The sequence below is a fragment of the Chenopodium quinoa genome, unplaced genomic scaffold, assembly GCF_001683475.1.
Source record: "Chenopodium quinoa cultivar QQ74 unplaced genomic scaffold, ASM168347v1, whole genome shotgun sequence".
Lineage (NCBI taxonomy): Eukaryota > Viridiplantae > Streptophyta > Magnoliopsida > Caryophyllales > Amaranthaceae > Chenopodium > Chenopodium quinoa.
This window is the reverse complement of record NW_018744693.1, coordinates 4,705,354-4,720,076: the sequence shown is the minus strand read 5'-3', so window position 1 is coordinate 4,720,076 and position 14,723 is coordinate 4,705,354. Positions and strand designations below refer to the sequence as shown.

At 33.0% G+C, this 14,723-nt stretch overlaps 1 long non-coding RNA gene across 1 annotated transcript; it reads left to right on the top strand.

Moving 5' to 3' along the window:
* Positions 1-3,644: 3,644 nt before the first annotated feature.
* Positions 3,645-5,232, top strand: LOC110702641. The gene is made up of 2 exons (XR_002507515.1): positions 3,645-4,095; positions 4,948-5,232. It is a non-coding gene; the product is annotated as an uncharacterized LOC110702641 (long non-coding RNA).
* The last annotated feature ends 9,491 nt before the right edge of the window (positions 5,233-14,723 follow it).

Below are 14,723 nucleotides of genomic sequence, written 5' to 3'. Positions count from 1 at the left end.
TCATAAATATTCGGAAGAACATAAAAGGCATCATGCTTTTAATCATACTTAATATTAAAGTTACCCTAGACATGATACTAGGAATATCATAATAACAACCTAAGCATGAACTCTATATAATAACAATGTAAACAATTAAAACACTTACTTGGATGCCTCGTACCTCTTTCTAATAACAAAATACACACGTTAGTAACTTCAAGGAAAATAATAAACAACAATTAAATTAAAAGATTGAAAGAGAGATTTGGGACCAAACCCTCAGAAATTAAACCTTTCACGTCTAGGGCGAAGGCAACTTCGAACAACGCTAGGTGTTTCCAAGTATAAGAATGCGGAATTTTGTATTTGAGAGAAGGCTAGTTTAGAAAAGAGAGAGAGAGAGTAATCAAGAAAATCTTGATGAGAGTTGGCAAGAATTGGAAAGAATAAGAATTGATGAATGAAAACGGAGTTTTTAACACGTTATTTATAGAAAAAATCAGCCAAAAAGATAAAACATCAAAAATAGAGTTCTAACGCGTAAAACCAGGTTAGCGCCAAACGCTGACCTTAGCGCCAAACGCTAAGGCTAGCGTCAGGCGCCAAGCGTAGCGTCAGGCGCCAAGCGTAGCGTCAGGCGCCAAGCGTAGCGTCAGGCGCTACAGATGGCGTTTGGCGCTGACTAATAAATTGACGCGTTTTCTTAAAATCAGATAGAAATTGCCGTACAGGAGGATAAAATCGTATTTTCCTCAAAAACGTTCTTTTATTCTGATTAAAACTCTAAAAAGTCAACAAAAGTCAATTTATCAATGCTAATTGAATTAGGAATGAAAAGAACCTTCTAGAAGAATCTAGAAGACTAAAACCATTCCTAATTGCATTAGGAATGATAAATCCATATTAGGCCCTCCCCTAGATCATTGGGCCGCATATAAGGCTCAAACCGGGCCCAGTTTAGTAAATTGGCCATAACTTCCTCAGTATTCATCGGAATTGGGCTTATAATATATCGTTGGAAAGCTCTTTTCAAGCCCCATCCAACTACACCACTATTGGACCCATATCATGGACCAACCAAACTGGATTGGCTGTTTTCTTAAAATAGGTTTTCAAAAACAGAGAGAAGAGAAAAGAAATTAAAACTATCCGCAACTCTAAACTTTCCACACTTTCACTTTATTTGATTATGATTCGACGTGAAAGGTACTCATCACTGGGTTTGGTTTTGGGGAGACATAAATGGGTGTCTACAAATACATACCGATGTATGTGGACCAATGAGCTCCGCCACAAGAAACGAACATCGATATCTCATCGCCTTCACAAACGACTATAGTAGATATGGCTATGTCTACCTAATATCGCACAAATCTGAATCGTTTGACAAGTTCAAAGAATTTCAGAGTGAAGTTGAAAATCAGCTTGGCAAGAAAGTCAAAGCCCTTCGATCGGATCGAGGTGGTGAATACTTGAGCCAAGAATTCGATGACCATCTAAAAGATCATGGTATACTTTCAGAACTGATACTCCAGGAACTTTATAATGGAACGGAGTATCCAAACAGAGAAATCGAACCTTGTTAGACATGGTACGATCAACCATGGGTCTTACTGATCTTCCTATCTTATTCTGGGGACACGCACTTTTAACTGCGGCGCTAACTCTGAACCGTGCTCCATCGAAAGCTGTAGATAAGACTCCATACGAGTTATGGACGAACAAACCTCCTAGGTTGAATTTTCTAAAGATATGGGGATGCGAAGCATATGTCAAGAAATTGATTTCTAACAAACTTCATCCCAAATCTGATAAGGTTTACTTTGTGGGCTACCCAAAAGAAACCAAAAGGTATTACTTCTACAACAAATTGGAGAACAAAGTGTTTGTTGCTCGCGATGGTGTCTTTATGGAGAAGGAGCACCTTTCCAAAATGACAAGTGGGAGGAAAATTGAACTCGACGAAGTTCGTGAGGATGAGCAACAAAATCAAAATGGCAGTCAAAGTGCTCAAGCAGCATCTATTGACGAAGGTCAAAATATGCAAAGTCGAACCGACAATGCAAATGCTCAATCCATTACCCTACGCAGGTCTCAAAGGCCGAGATCTCAACCTGATAGTTATCTTGGATTGTTTTTAATCGAGAATCAGGACATCCTAATCATGGATGGAGATGAGCCGACAACCTACAAGCAAGCAATGGCAAGCACCGACTATGTTAAATGGCAAGAGGCCATGAGATCTGAAATGGATTCCATATTTGAAAATCAAGTCTGGGACTTGGTTGACTTACCCAAAGGCTACACACCTATTGGATGTAAGTGGATTTTCAAGTTGAAAACCGACAAAGATGGAAATGTATTTATTTACAAAGCTAGATTGGTAGCAAAATGTTATAGACAAGTTCATGGTATTGATTACGATGAAACCTTTTCTCCAGTCGCAATGCTTAAATGTTCGGATCCTCCTAGCGATTGTTGCGTATTACAATTATGAAATATGGCAGATGGACGTTAAAACCGCCTTCCTAAATGGTATTTTGGAAGAAACTGTGTATATGACACAGCCTGAAGGTTTTGTCAACCAAAAAAACGCAGGAACGTTATGCAAGCTTAAGAAATCCATTTATGGATTAAAGCAAGCAAGTAGAAGTTGGAATCTGCGATTTGATGAAGCCATTACTGAGTTTGGTTTTATCAAGAATCCAGATGAGTCTTGTGTTTAAAAGAAGGTCAGTGGGAGTGACGTCACCTTCCTAATCTTATATGTCGATGCCATTTTTCTCATTGGAAACAACATTCCATTGTTAGAGTCCGTAAAGGCTTGGCTTGGAAAATGTTTTTCAATGAAAGACTTGGGAGAGGCTCAGTACATACTAGGCATCAAGATCTATAGGGATAGATAAAAAAAGATGATATAATTGAGTCAAAATACTTATATTGATAAGGTACTAACTCGATTCGGCATGAAAGGAGCCAAGAGAGGCCACCTACCCATGTCGCATGGCCACCTACATGAATACGAGTAGAATAAAGTTGAGGCCTATTATTAGGGCGAGTTCTTTCTCTTTTAGATTGGATTTGTGCCTTCATCCCCGAACTACCAGTCATGGTTCCAGACCTATTGGAGTTAACGATCTCCTGGATCGTTAAGGGGTGTAACCTTCACCCTGTGAACGGTTTACAAGTTCCTAAAACTTGTTGGCGACTTTTTTGCTCTATCTTACTTCCCTTTTGGACGCCACCATGCTTAAGTGTATGATCACAGTGGGGTTCAAGTTTAGGGTAATGCTTGAATTATTCCCTACACGCACATACTTCTTCCGTTCTCTTTTAATTGGCACATTATAATAGACATAGAATTTTAAAAATAATTAAGTGAGGGAGTTTTATTGAATCTATACTTATACATTAAAATCTATCTATGCTAATATATTAAAAGGAGTTACTAAAAACCACTACTACAAAAATGCCCAAAGAGATCCGAAATAAGAGACTCGTTAATCAAACAACCGGTCTCTGTGTTTCAAGAGACCCAACATTACAAACAACCGGTCTTATTCGTAGTATTCTAAAAAAAAGAAAAAAAAAACAAAGACCCTTTCTCAAAATACATAACATGTCTCTCTCAATTTTTTTATTTTTAAATTAAAAAGGGGAGACCTGTGTTTTTACATAACCGGTCTCTCTTTTCATTAAAATAAAAAAAAATACTAGTATATGTTTTGGAGAGACCTGTGGCGAGCTTAACCGGTCTCCCTAGCTTATTTCCATGAATAAAATATAACTAAACCCTAAAATCTTTCCCCCAATTTTGCTTCTTCAGTCCGCCTCCTCTTCCTCTCTCTCTCCTCCTCTTACCTCAAACTCCTTATTCCTTCTTTTCGTGAACCATTTCATTCACATTTCAACTTCAATTCCTCCATTTCTTGTTTCAATTCATCTTTTCTTCGTAATTTAAACCTAAATTTTTTATGTTTATCATTTTCTTTAACCTCGGTACTATATAAATTATTTCGCTTTCAATTCGTCTCCATAGACAAACCAATGGAGCTTCAAAAGTACCTTTTAATGGCATTTGAGCTTCTCCTCTTGATTTACCACTAAGAACAGGTTTTTTTTTTTTTTCAAAAAATAATCGCTTCATTCTATTGCCTCAATTGTTTTTTCATACCCTTATTTTTAATTTATTTTTTATTTTAGATCTCGCTAAAATGAAGTAAAAATTGTAGATTTATGGGTAAAGGGAGTGTTGATTCTCATTTTGCAATATTATCAGACTACCTCAATGCTTTGATGGGTAAAGGGTTCATGTTATTGCTGTTAATAATTATTTAGTGTTGTGATTGTGAGTGGGTTGGTCAAGTTGCTCGATTTCTTGGTCTCAAGGCTGGCCTTGTTAAGCATATTGTTTTTATTTTCATTTTATGTTCTTCAAATATCATTTTCATAATTTGATTAAGATCTATTCATCTAATTTCTTGTTTTCTTTTGATTTTCAAGTTTGATAATTTTAAAATAATTATTTAGATGTAATTTTTATTTTCATTTTTAGATTTTATAACCTCTGTTTTTTATTTTTATTCTTCAATTTTAATTTTTGCGTTTTTATTTTGATTTTGAAAAAATAGTTTTCATTTTTATTTTCTATTCTCATGTTTGTTTTAGATCTTATCGGTTTAAACGTTTTTTTTTTTGGTTTATTTTTTACTATTTTAATTTCGATTGTAAATTTTTTGATATAATTTGTGATTATACAAAATGGGTAATTTCTGAATTTTTATTTTGTTTATTTTTTTTTCTTTTTATTTTTTCTTTTTAATTTCACTATTTATCTGTACATTGTTAGTATTATGAATTCAATTTTATTTACCTTTGTATAGCTTCTATTTAGTGTAAATCTATAATTTTTGTTGCTTGTGTTTAGTGGAAATCTAACCTTATTATTGTTTGTTCTTATTATAGGTTATCTATGAGCTAATGTTTAACGGTGATATGATATAGATGGCGAGGATGGTAACGGATGATGATGAAGATAATCACTCCAATGAAACAAGTGGATGATAGTTCATTTTTAGTGTTAATTTTTTTATGTGATTACAAATTAATAGATTATAGTACCTAGATAAATTATCTAACACGGAGTACATAATATAAATTACGATGTACTGCGTATCTAATATGTAAATACTTTGTATGTATTATGTACTACAGATTAATAGATATACCTTAGATTGTATTTTTTTTTTTCGAGCAAAATATAAAATTGTATATTTGTTTTCGTAATATATATTTTTTTTTAAATATAATGTAGCAAGATACCGCCTATCTAACATAACTGGTCTCTCTTGAACTCATAAAAGAGACTGCTTTTGTAAGTTCACGGGTCTCAATTTTTAAAACGAGAGACCGCTTTTCTGACAAAAAGGGTCTTTTATGCTTTTACAATTTTAATATTTCAACCACCCAAAGAGACTGCTTTTCTAAGATAACAGGTCTCAAGTTTTGAAACTTTAGACCGCCTCTAAAGAAGCAGTCTCTTAGCCAAAGAGACCGCCTTAGAGGCGAACGTCTCTGGGCCACGTAAAGCACGTCACGTCACCTACTCCATCTCTCATTATGCCACATCATCACTACACAATAAACCTGAATCATTATGCCATGTCACCTAATATTGCTTCATATAAAAAAATGATGATAAGGCGTTTCAAACACCAACCTCTTATAAGAAAGATGGTTATTTAACCACCTAAGCCAATGATCAACTATGTTATGGAAATGAATAAAAATGTATATGATTGATAGTCAAAAGGTCTAATTAAAAAAAAGACATTATAAATATCAAATACATATAATCACAAGGAATAATTAAGTGAATTGCTATTTGCCACAATGAAATTACTCAAGCTATAGTATTAAAAGACTTCTATGTCCCTTATTATTTTGAAAATAACATAACAATCCAACCATTACTAACTACTACAGTAACTTTGTCCTACCTTGACCATACTCAAGCCTTAGCTCCACATTGACTATTAGCTCCACCACCCACCTTGACTGTCCACCACCACGACTCCACCTAAACAACAAACTTGACCGATCCCACAATGGTTGACCACTAATATTGTACTTTCCGTCCAATAAAATGAGTCGACGACTGTCTGCGTTAATATCAGAGGCACTTGGTGGGTACGACAAACCTTCGATGTCGTTGAGTCAGGTATATGTCGGACTTTTTTTTTTAATTTCCGTTGTACCCGGTCGCATGCTATATGCGACTACACCACGGTATAGTCTCATGTTATATGTCGCATATAGCATGCGACTATACCGCGGTGTAGTCGCGTATCACATGCGACTACGCCGCGGTATAGTTGCATGCTATATGCGACTACGGTGAAGTCGCATGTAGCATGCGACCAGGTACCATTTAATTATTTTTTTAAGCAAACTGTTTAATTTATATTAATTAATTTTTAATAATTATTACAAATAACAAAATACACTTAATTTAATTAGTAAAATTTATGGATTAAAAAATTAGTAAATTTATAGGCTTAAATAAATAACAAATTTGCCAAAAAAACAAGTAAGGGCAAATTGGTCATTCAATACCACAACATAAGTAATTCTATTGTGGCATTTAGTAACCCCCATAATTAAAGTAACAACTTGGTGCAACTCCCCGGCTACACACTAGTTTTTTAATTATAAAGTGGAATCTTATATTATTCATGGATACATTGCATGGGTCGGATACTTTAATATAAACCAAATTGTTTAAGATTTTTCAAAAGCAGTTAAAAAATTAGCAAGTCCTTGCCAATTTGAGTAATGTGTCAATTCAAGTACGGACAATAAAGGAAAATGTGTTAATTATTTATGAACAAAATTAAAGGGAGTAGTGTTTTAGAAATAGTAATGCCTTCGTCTTTTTAATTGCATCATTTTGATTTTCATGGATTCCTAGGTAGTTTACAGAGTAGCAAAAGGTTGAGGAAAAAAGAAATGGAGTCCATATAATATGCAAGAGAAAGAGAGAATTTATTAGTTAAAAAGGCTAGTGATGCATGCACCTAAACTTAAAAATCCTTATTTAAAAAGTGATGCCTCTAAAAAAAATTAAGAAAAGAACTCCGAAAAAATTACTATACGAAGTACTAAATAACAAAAAATTTGGCATTAGGCCGTAAGTTAATACACTGTAATTAACTTTGGATACAATTCCAAAAGAAAGAGTTACCTGATAAGAGTAATTATGTAGCACTTCATTCTAGAGGTGATCAACATTGGTCCCGCCCGCTAGCTCGAAAATAGGGCGGGTTTGGGTTAACATAAAAATGCATTTTTAGTTAAAATGCCCGAACCCAGCCCAAAAAAGCCCGTTTTGGCCCAATAAGCCCGCTTCTTTTTTACGGGTTTGGACATGAGAAATTGTGTTAAGGCCCGGCCCGATTTTTTATCACCTCTACTTCATTCTTATTTTCCTATGCAATTGACAAAAAAAGGCTTTGACTCTTTGGTGTATTACAAGTAGATAGATATAGAGTAGACTAATAGGTATAGTGCTGTCAAATTTTAAATCAAAACCGTTTAACTGCCCGAAACAAACGGACCCAAATGAGAACTGAACCAATTAAAAACCGTTTTTTTTTTAAATCGAAAACCGACCCGAACCGTATGTAAATGAACCCGAAATCGAACCGATCCGAATAATGTTACACCGTATAAGAGTAATCTAACCAAAGATTTCGAGCTTTCAAGCTTCCCAATTTAGGAGACCTTTCTTTGTTTTTCCTTTAAGGTAGTCAATTAGCCCAAATTTGTTTTCTTTGTTTTTCCAAAATCGAGCCGGGTGGGCTAGCAAGTCAGGCTACATACGACCAGCTCTATGATATATATACTCTTAGGAACTGCTTCAGAATCAAATATGAAAGAATTTGTAAATCAATTTGGGTTATTGTTCTTTAGAAATTGGAAATCGTTGATATGATATTGGAGATTGTTTTTTTTTAAAAAAAATTTCTTTCAGTCTTTATAATCAATATTATTATTAAAACTTAAATGCAAGGAGTGTCATATCGCCACGTGTCACTTTCTTTTTCTTATTTAGACACGTCATCGATTAAACTGCCACATAATATAAACGATTACATGTACATGGTAAATATGTGTCAATAAATTGTATGATAAATTATTTAATTATATTATAGTATTGATTGTATGATAATCAATTAAATCAGTTGTTACAAAAAAATAATTTAATTAATTTTCATCACTCAAAATAAGTTTTGTAACCTATTGTATTTATTTTGAGCTCAATTAGAACATGAATAATTACAATGTATTTAAATTGTTTTGACCCACTTAATTTGTAACCAATATGTACTTGATGTTATTTATTTAGTGAAAGTTTTCCTATCAAAGTTTAAATATACCAACGTAAAAAAAAAAATATTTAAGTAATATTCAAAATCTTCCATAACAAAAAAAAAAAAAAAAAAAAAAAGAAAGAAAGAAATCCAGGACATCGTCGGTCACTAACTAGTTTGTTTTTAAAAATTGAGTTTTTTCTTTTTTAAAATTTGGCCCTTTAATTTGATATTAATGTGATGTCAATAAAAGCCCTTTATTAACCCGATATCTTAAAGCCTTTAAACTTTAGTGAGTGTATCCATTAAAACATTAAAAGGTTAAGATCCATTAAATTTTGGCCCGACCTTATTACAAATAGGCAGCCCTGTCCAATAACCTCCCCTGGCTATATGAATAACAGCTTTCGGACTTCAAGCATGGTAGCTTGCAATTCCAAAACAACAACAAACAATAAGCTTTTTCAGAATGGAAGGAAAAGGCAAACAACTTTAATTGTTTGCATATGGTGAAGGAGGCACGTGGGCTACATGTGAAAGAATTGGAGGAAAGGTGGACTACATCAAATCTTAAGCTGAACGAGCTTATTGTTTAAAAACTTGAGCCCAAGTGTCTTGGCTTATGACAAATTATGCCCACTTACAAGAGAATGGTATCACCATCAGTTAACTCTCAATGAAAACCTTAGCCGAAAAACAAGACAAGTTATGCTCTCGGCTAAGCGTAAGGCTTACCTACCTGAATATTATCAAGACAAGTTATGCTCTCGGCTAAGCGTATGGTTTACCTTTTAGAAGATTATCAAGATTTTTCGTGCTCTCAGTCATCTACAAGCCGTCATCTATCATCATGCTCACCCCTTAGATAGACTATCACAATAATTTAGCTTCAGTAGCTTAAATGTCTCTAAGGCATTTGCTTGGGGTTGGTTTTCACCCTTGCAAGTCTTTTGGGGCTAATTTTAGCCCTCGAGTATAATCAAAAGTCATTTCGACTCATATGACAACTTCTCAACTTCAATTACGCTTATTTCGTGTGATACCCGATCTACATATAATCTCGTTCACACATCACGCGTGGGGCTAAATGTTTGGGCCGACTCCATGGTCCTAAGCCTACTATAACAAAAATGACAAAAATACCCCTCCATGATCCAACCCACCAATCTTAACTATCCATTAATCATCACAAAGTACATAATTACCCATAATCTATCTACAAAAGTACAACCTTACCAACTGAAGTACATCTATAAATAGCTCACAAATGATTAATGATGTAACTTTTTCTAAATCTCTCTCCTTCTCTTTACTTTCTCTCTCTTGAAAGTACATTTCACCGACTTAAGCATAAGAGGGGCTTTCCCGGATCACGCCCCGAGACAGTTAACCTTCTCTTTCTTGCAGATCGAGCCCTAAGAGGTGCTTGCAAGGCAAATTAAAGCTCAAGGACTTTCTCAAGAATATTTGGACAACTAGACATAGACTCTAGAACATCTTGATACCCTAAATATCCTAACAATCTTAGGAGCATTCTGTTTCTAGAAACAGATTGTAATCCTGTAGTCCGAATCATAAAGCTAATAATAAAGAATGGAGAATTAAATTGGCACAACCAAATCTTAAGTGAACCTATCTTACTGCAATTACTATCAAATTATTATATCTTATCTTAAATTTATATGAAATCATTAGTTCGAATTTGAACTTATGTGAAAATATTTATACTAAAATAGGTGGAAAAAATGTACTTTAAACTTATAAGCTCGAATATGAACTTATTTGAAAATATTTTTTTTACAAAGAATGAAAAAATTAATGATGATTAAACGTGAACATCAATACATGAACTGTTAACAAATCAACTCGAAAAATGTACTCGAATCCGATATAACCCAACTTGAAATCAACCCAAGACCCAAATTAACCTAATATTTGACCCGACCTCAAAATGACTTGATTATAACTCGTAAATTACTGACTTGAACTAAACCCGACTCGAACCCGGGAATGACCTTATTTCGTTTTAACCCGTTAAAACCTGAATTAAACTCAACTTATTATCCACCCAAATTGAATGTAACCCGAACTGTTATTTACCCGACCTAAACCCGACTCAAACCCGATTAATGTATGACTTGACGGGATCCGACTCAAGCATGACTCAACTCGAACTCGACCTGCATAGGTTACGGCATTAACCTGAAATGACTTGACCCGAGTTGACCTGACCTACACTAACCCGATCCGCTTACCCGAATTAACAACTCTAGCTACTTGCAAGTTGCAACTAATATTTATCACAGAAGTGAACTCTTTAAATTTTTAAACCTCAATCCCCTACCATGTGTAGGGAATAAATTTCAAGCGTTAACCCCTAGCTTGAACCCCACTGTGATCATACACTTAAGTACGGTGGCGTCCAAAAGGGAAGAAGATAGAGCAAAAGAGCCGCCAACAATTTTTAGGAACTTGTAAACCGTTCACATGGTGAAGGTTACACCCCTTAACGATCCAAGAGATCGTCAACTCCATAAGGTCTAGAACCAAATAAGGGTTCGGGGATGATGGTACAAATCCAACCTAAAAGAGATTGAACTTGCCCTACTAATAGGCCTCTACTTTATTCTGATCGTATTCATGTACGCTTTTCGATTAACATGCAATCAATAGGATTAACCCTAAACCTGTTCATCTATGTTGGTTGAAGAATTCTTCTAAAAATTCTGAACCTAATCTTTTCAAAAAAGCACGGGGTCTGCCGGTTTGATTAATATTCCGATCAAAAACTTTATTTCTTAAAAATGTGCAAATAAATCTATTATTGGCGATCACTTGAATTATAATTATATTAACCCTAAACAAGATTATTAATTATCTTATTAAGCACGATTACAAGTACCAATTCCCTTTAAACATGCATAAAAGGTGTGATCAAGCAATAACAATAAATATCAAGCAACATAATAAATAATCATCATAATAATAATCAAAATAATAATTATAATAATATTCATGTTAAAGCATAATAAAAAAAGCAAGATCATAGACATGATACTAACAAGATTAATAACAAAATTTAGCATGTCACTAAGCAATAAAAATCAAATCTTTAACCCTAACATGATACTAACAATCATAAATATTAAAAAAGAACATAGGAAGCATCGTAACAATCATATTTGATATTAAAGTTACCCTAGACATGATACTAGGAATATCATAATAACAATTTAAACATGATTTCTACATCATAACATCAATTAACACCATTAAAGCACTTACTTTGATGCTTTGTACCTCTTTCTAATAACAAAATACACACGTTAGTAACTTCAAGGAAAATAATAAACAAAACAATTAAATTAAATAATTGAAAGAGAGATTTGAGACCAAACCCTCAGAAATTAAACCTTTCCATCTAGGGCAAAGGCAACTTCGAATATGGCTAGGTGTATCTAGATAAAATGAATGTGGAATTTTGTATGTAAAAAGCTAATTCAGAAAAGAAGAGAAAGAAAGATGGTGAATGATTAAAGAATGGAAGAATTGAAAACTGGTTGTAGGTGAATATGGATGATTATTGATGAAAATTGGTTTTAAAATAAGAATTGATGAAATCTGGTTATCGAAAACGGAGTTTTTAATACGTTATTTATAGAGAAAATCAGCCAAAAAGATAAAATATCAAAACAAAGCATTGGCGCACCTAAAACAGACCTGGCGCCAACGCTGGCTTATTGGCGCCAGGCGCCAGGCGCCAATGCCTGGCGTTAGGCGCTAATCCTGTTTTTGACGCGTTTTCTAAAATCAGATAAATTTTGCTGTACAGGAGGATAAAATCGTATCTTTTCCTCAAAAATGTTCTTTGATTTTAATTAAAACTCTGAAAAGTCAACAAAAGTCAATTTATCAATGCTAATTGAATTAGGAATGAAAAGAACCTTCTAGAAGAATCTAGAAGACTAAAACCATTCCTAATTGCATTAGGAATGATAAATCATATTAGGCCCTCCTCTAGATCATTGGGCCGCATATAAGACTCAAACCGGGCCCAATTTAGTAAATTGGTCATAACTTCCTCAGTATTCATCGGAATTGGGCTTATAATAAATTATTGGAAAGCTCTTGTCAAGCCCCATCCAACTACACTATTATTGGACCCATATCATGGACCAACCAAACTGGATTGGTTGTTTTTTTATAAAATAAGTTTTCAAAAACAGAAAGAAGAGAAAAAAAATTAAAACTATCCGCAACACTAAACTTTCCACACTTTCACTTCATTCGATTATGATTCGACGCGAAAGGTACTCATCACTGGGTTTGATTTTGGGGAGACACAAATAGGTGTCTACACCATGAAAGCCCTTTTAGACTTGAAAGTGAACTACAATAATAAAATCTTCAAAGTGAACTTATAAATTATAACATCTTCAAAGTGAACACAAAATTTAAAATAATTATTTAAAAAGTGAGATTAGCTGTTTTGACAAGAAGTCAATAGAAGAAAAACGTCTTTATGCAACTAACTATATTATTATAAGACCAATAATTAAATGCCAAAAGAAAAAACTTATCATTGCAGCATATGCTGAACAAATAAGAAAAAAGTAAGGCATAATATAACTTACCTTCTAATAAATTCTACTGCCAAAATCTGATTGACAAACCCTTTATTTGATAACTTTTTCATGTGAAAATTTGACACTAAAATAATGAAAAAGCCATGAAAGTTAGATACTCCCTTAATTGTTATTCATTAATTTAATCAAACACATACTTCGTATAAAATAATATAGAATATTTTGAATTAAATTAAATTAAATTAAATTAAATTAAATTAAACCTATAATGCTGAGTAGGAGTTTTGTCAACATAGCTGGCCGGTGGGGATAACAACCCCATACCTTATGTATGGAAAAATATTTAGGAAAACCCACGTAGAAACCTCATCTTACACTCCTCTTATGAAGTACCGAGTTTTATTTGATTATTTATTTAGCTGTTCTAGGGTAGATGAATAAACCAGATTCAATTTAAGATGCTGAATATCACTTTTAGATATTTGGTGCATTCTTTTTATTTGAACTTTTTGTAAACTAAGTTTATTTGATCCGATTTGCTTTGATATTACCTGAGGTTTATACCTAATCGGACTTAATCTCATCCCATATTAGACATGAATAATAAAAAATCTTTATTTTTTTAAAAAAAAGTAAATGAATGCACCTTTAGATAGAGTGCTAGTTATTACGATCAGGAAAGTAGTATCAAATCTAAAATTGAGGTGTATACGACTATACGTTCTTTGTGACTACTATAATGAGTTAGAATAAAATGAAATTCCTCAGTTATACTATGGAATCAAAATCAAAAGTTTTAAGAAATCTGTCAGTTGCAGCCATTAAAAATTTAATATTTTGCAAACTATAAAAATTAAAAAAAAAATTTGCAAATTGCAGCCCAAAATTATTAATAGCTTATCCATTGCCACCAAAATCCATTTTTTTTTCTCGATTTGCGTGCTGGAAAAGTTTCTTTAGGGTTTGGAGGTCATTTTATCAATTCAGGACCAAATTAAGCACAAAATCGGCAAAATTTTTTTACGTAAGTGACTCGTTTTGCGTATAAAATATGTATTGATTTGTGTGTAATTATTTTTTGACACAAAATGAGAAATTAAGTTAATTTTTTACCAATTACGAGCTTAATTTAGTAAAATGACCCTTAAAACCTAAATGGAATATTTTTCAGCACTTAAATCGAGGAAAAAATTAGATTGGGTGACAGTTAACAAGTTATTAGTACATTTGGGCTGTAAGTTCAAATTTATTTTTAAAATGGCTGCATTTTCCAAAACAAACCAAAATGCAAATTTAGGGTCTCTTTGCAGACAATAATAAATTAACAATCTTTATCACATACTCCATACAAAGTAATATAATATACAAATTATTTTTATTTTAAAATTAATAAACCCTCCTTAAAATAAAACACAAGTATAACCATCTTTAACTGATTAAAAAAAAACCCTTCTTTAATTGATTGAAAAAAACCATTTTATTGTTGTATATAAAATTGCAATTCTGTGTACTATATTCTTCAAAATAATTATGCTTATGACAGTATACAAATAATGAACTTATAATATTTGGTGTTTGGTGAGACTATTAAAAAAAGATCCTACAAGGAAATATAAAATAATAAATATTAAACGGTCAAAAATAAAACATTTTAATATAAGTACATAAAAATTGATAAAAAGACAAATAAAATAGTAGAACAATCACAGTTTTTTTTTGTAACAGCATACAACAAGTATTACAAGTTACAACCAAGATGCCCTGGACATAAAAATAAAATCTT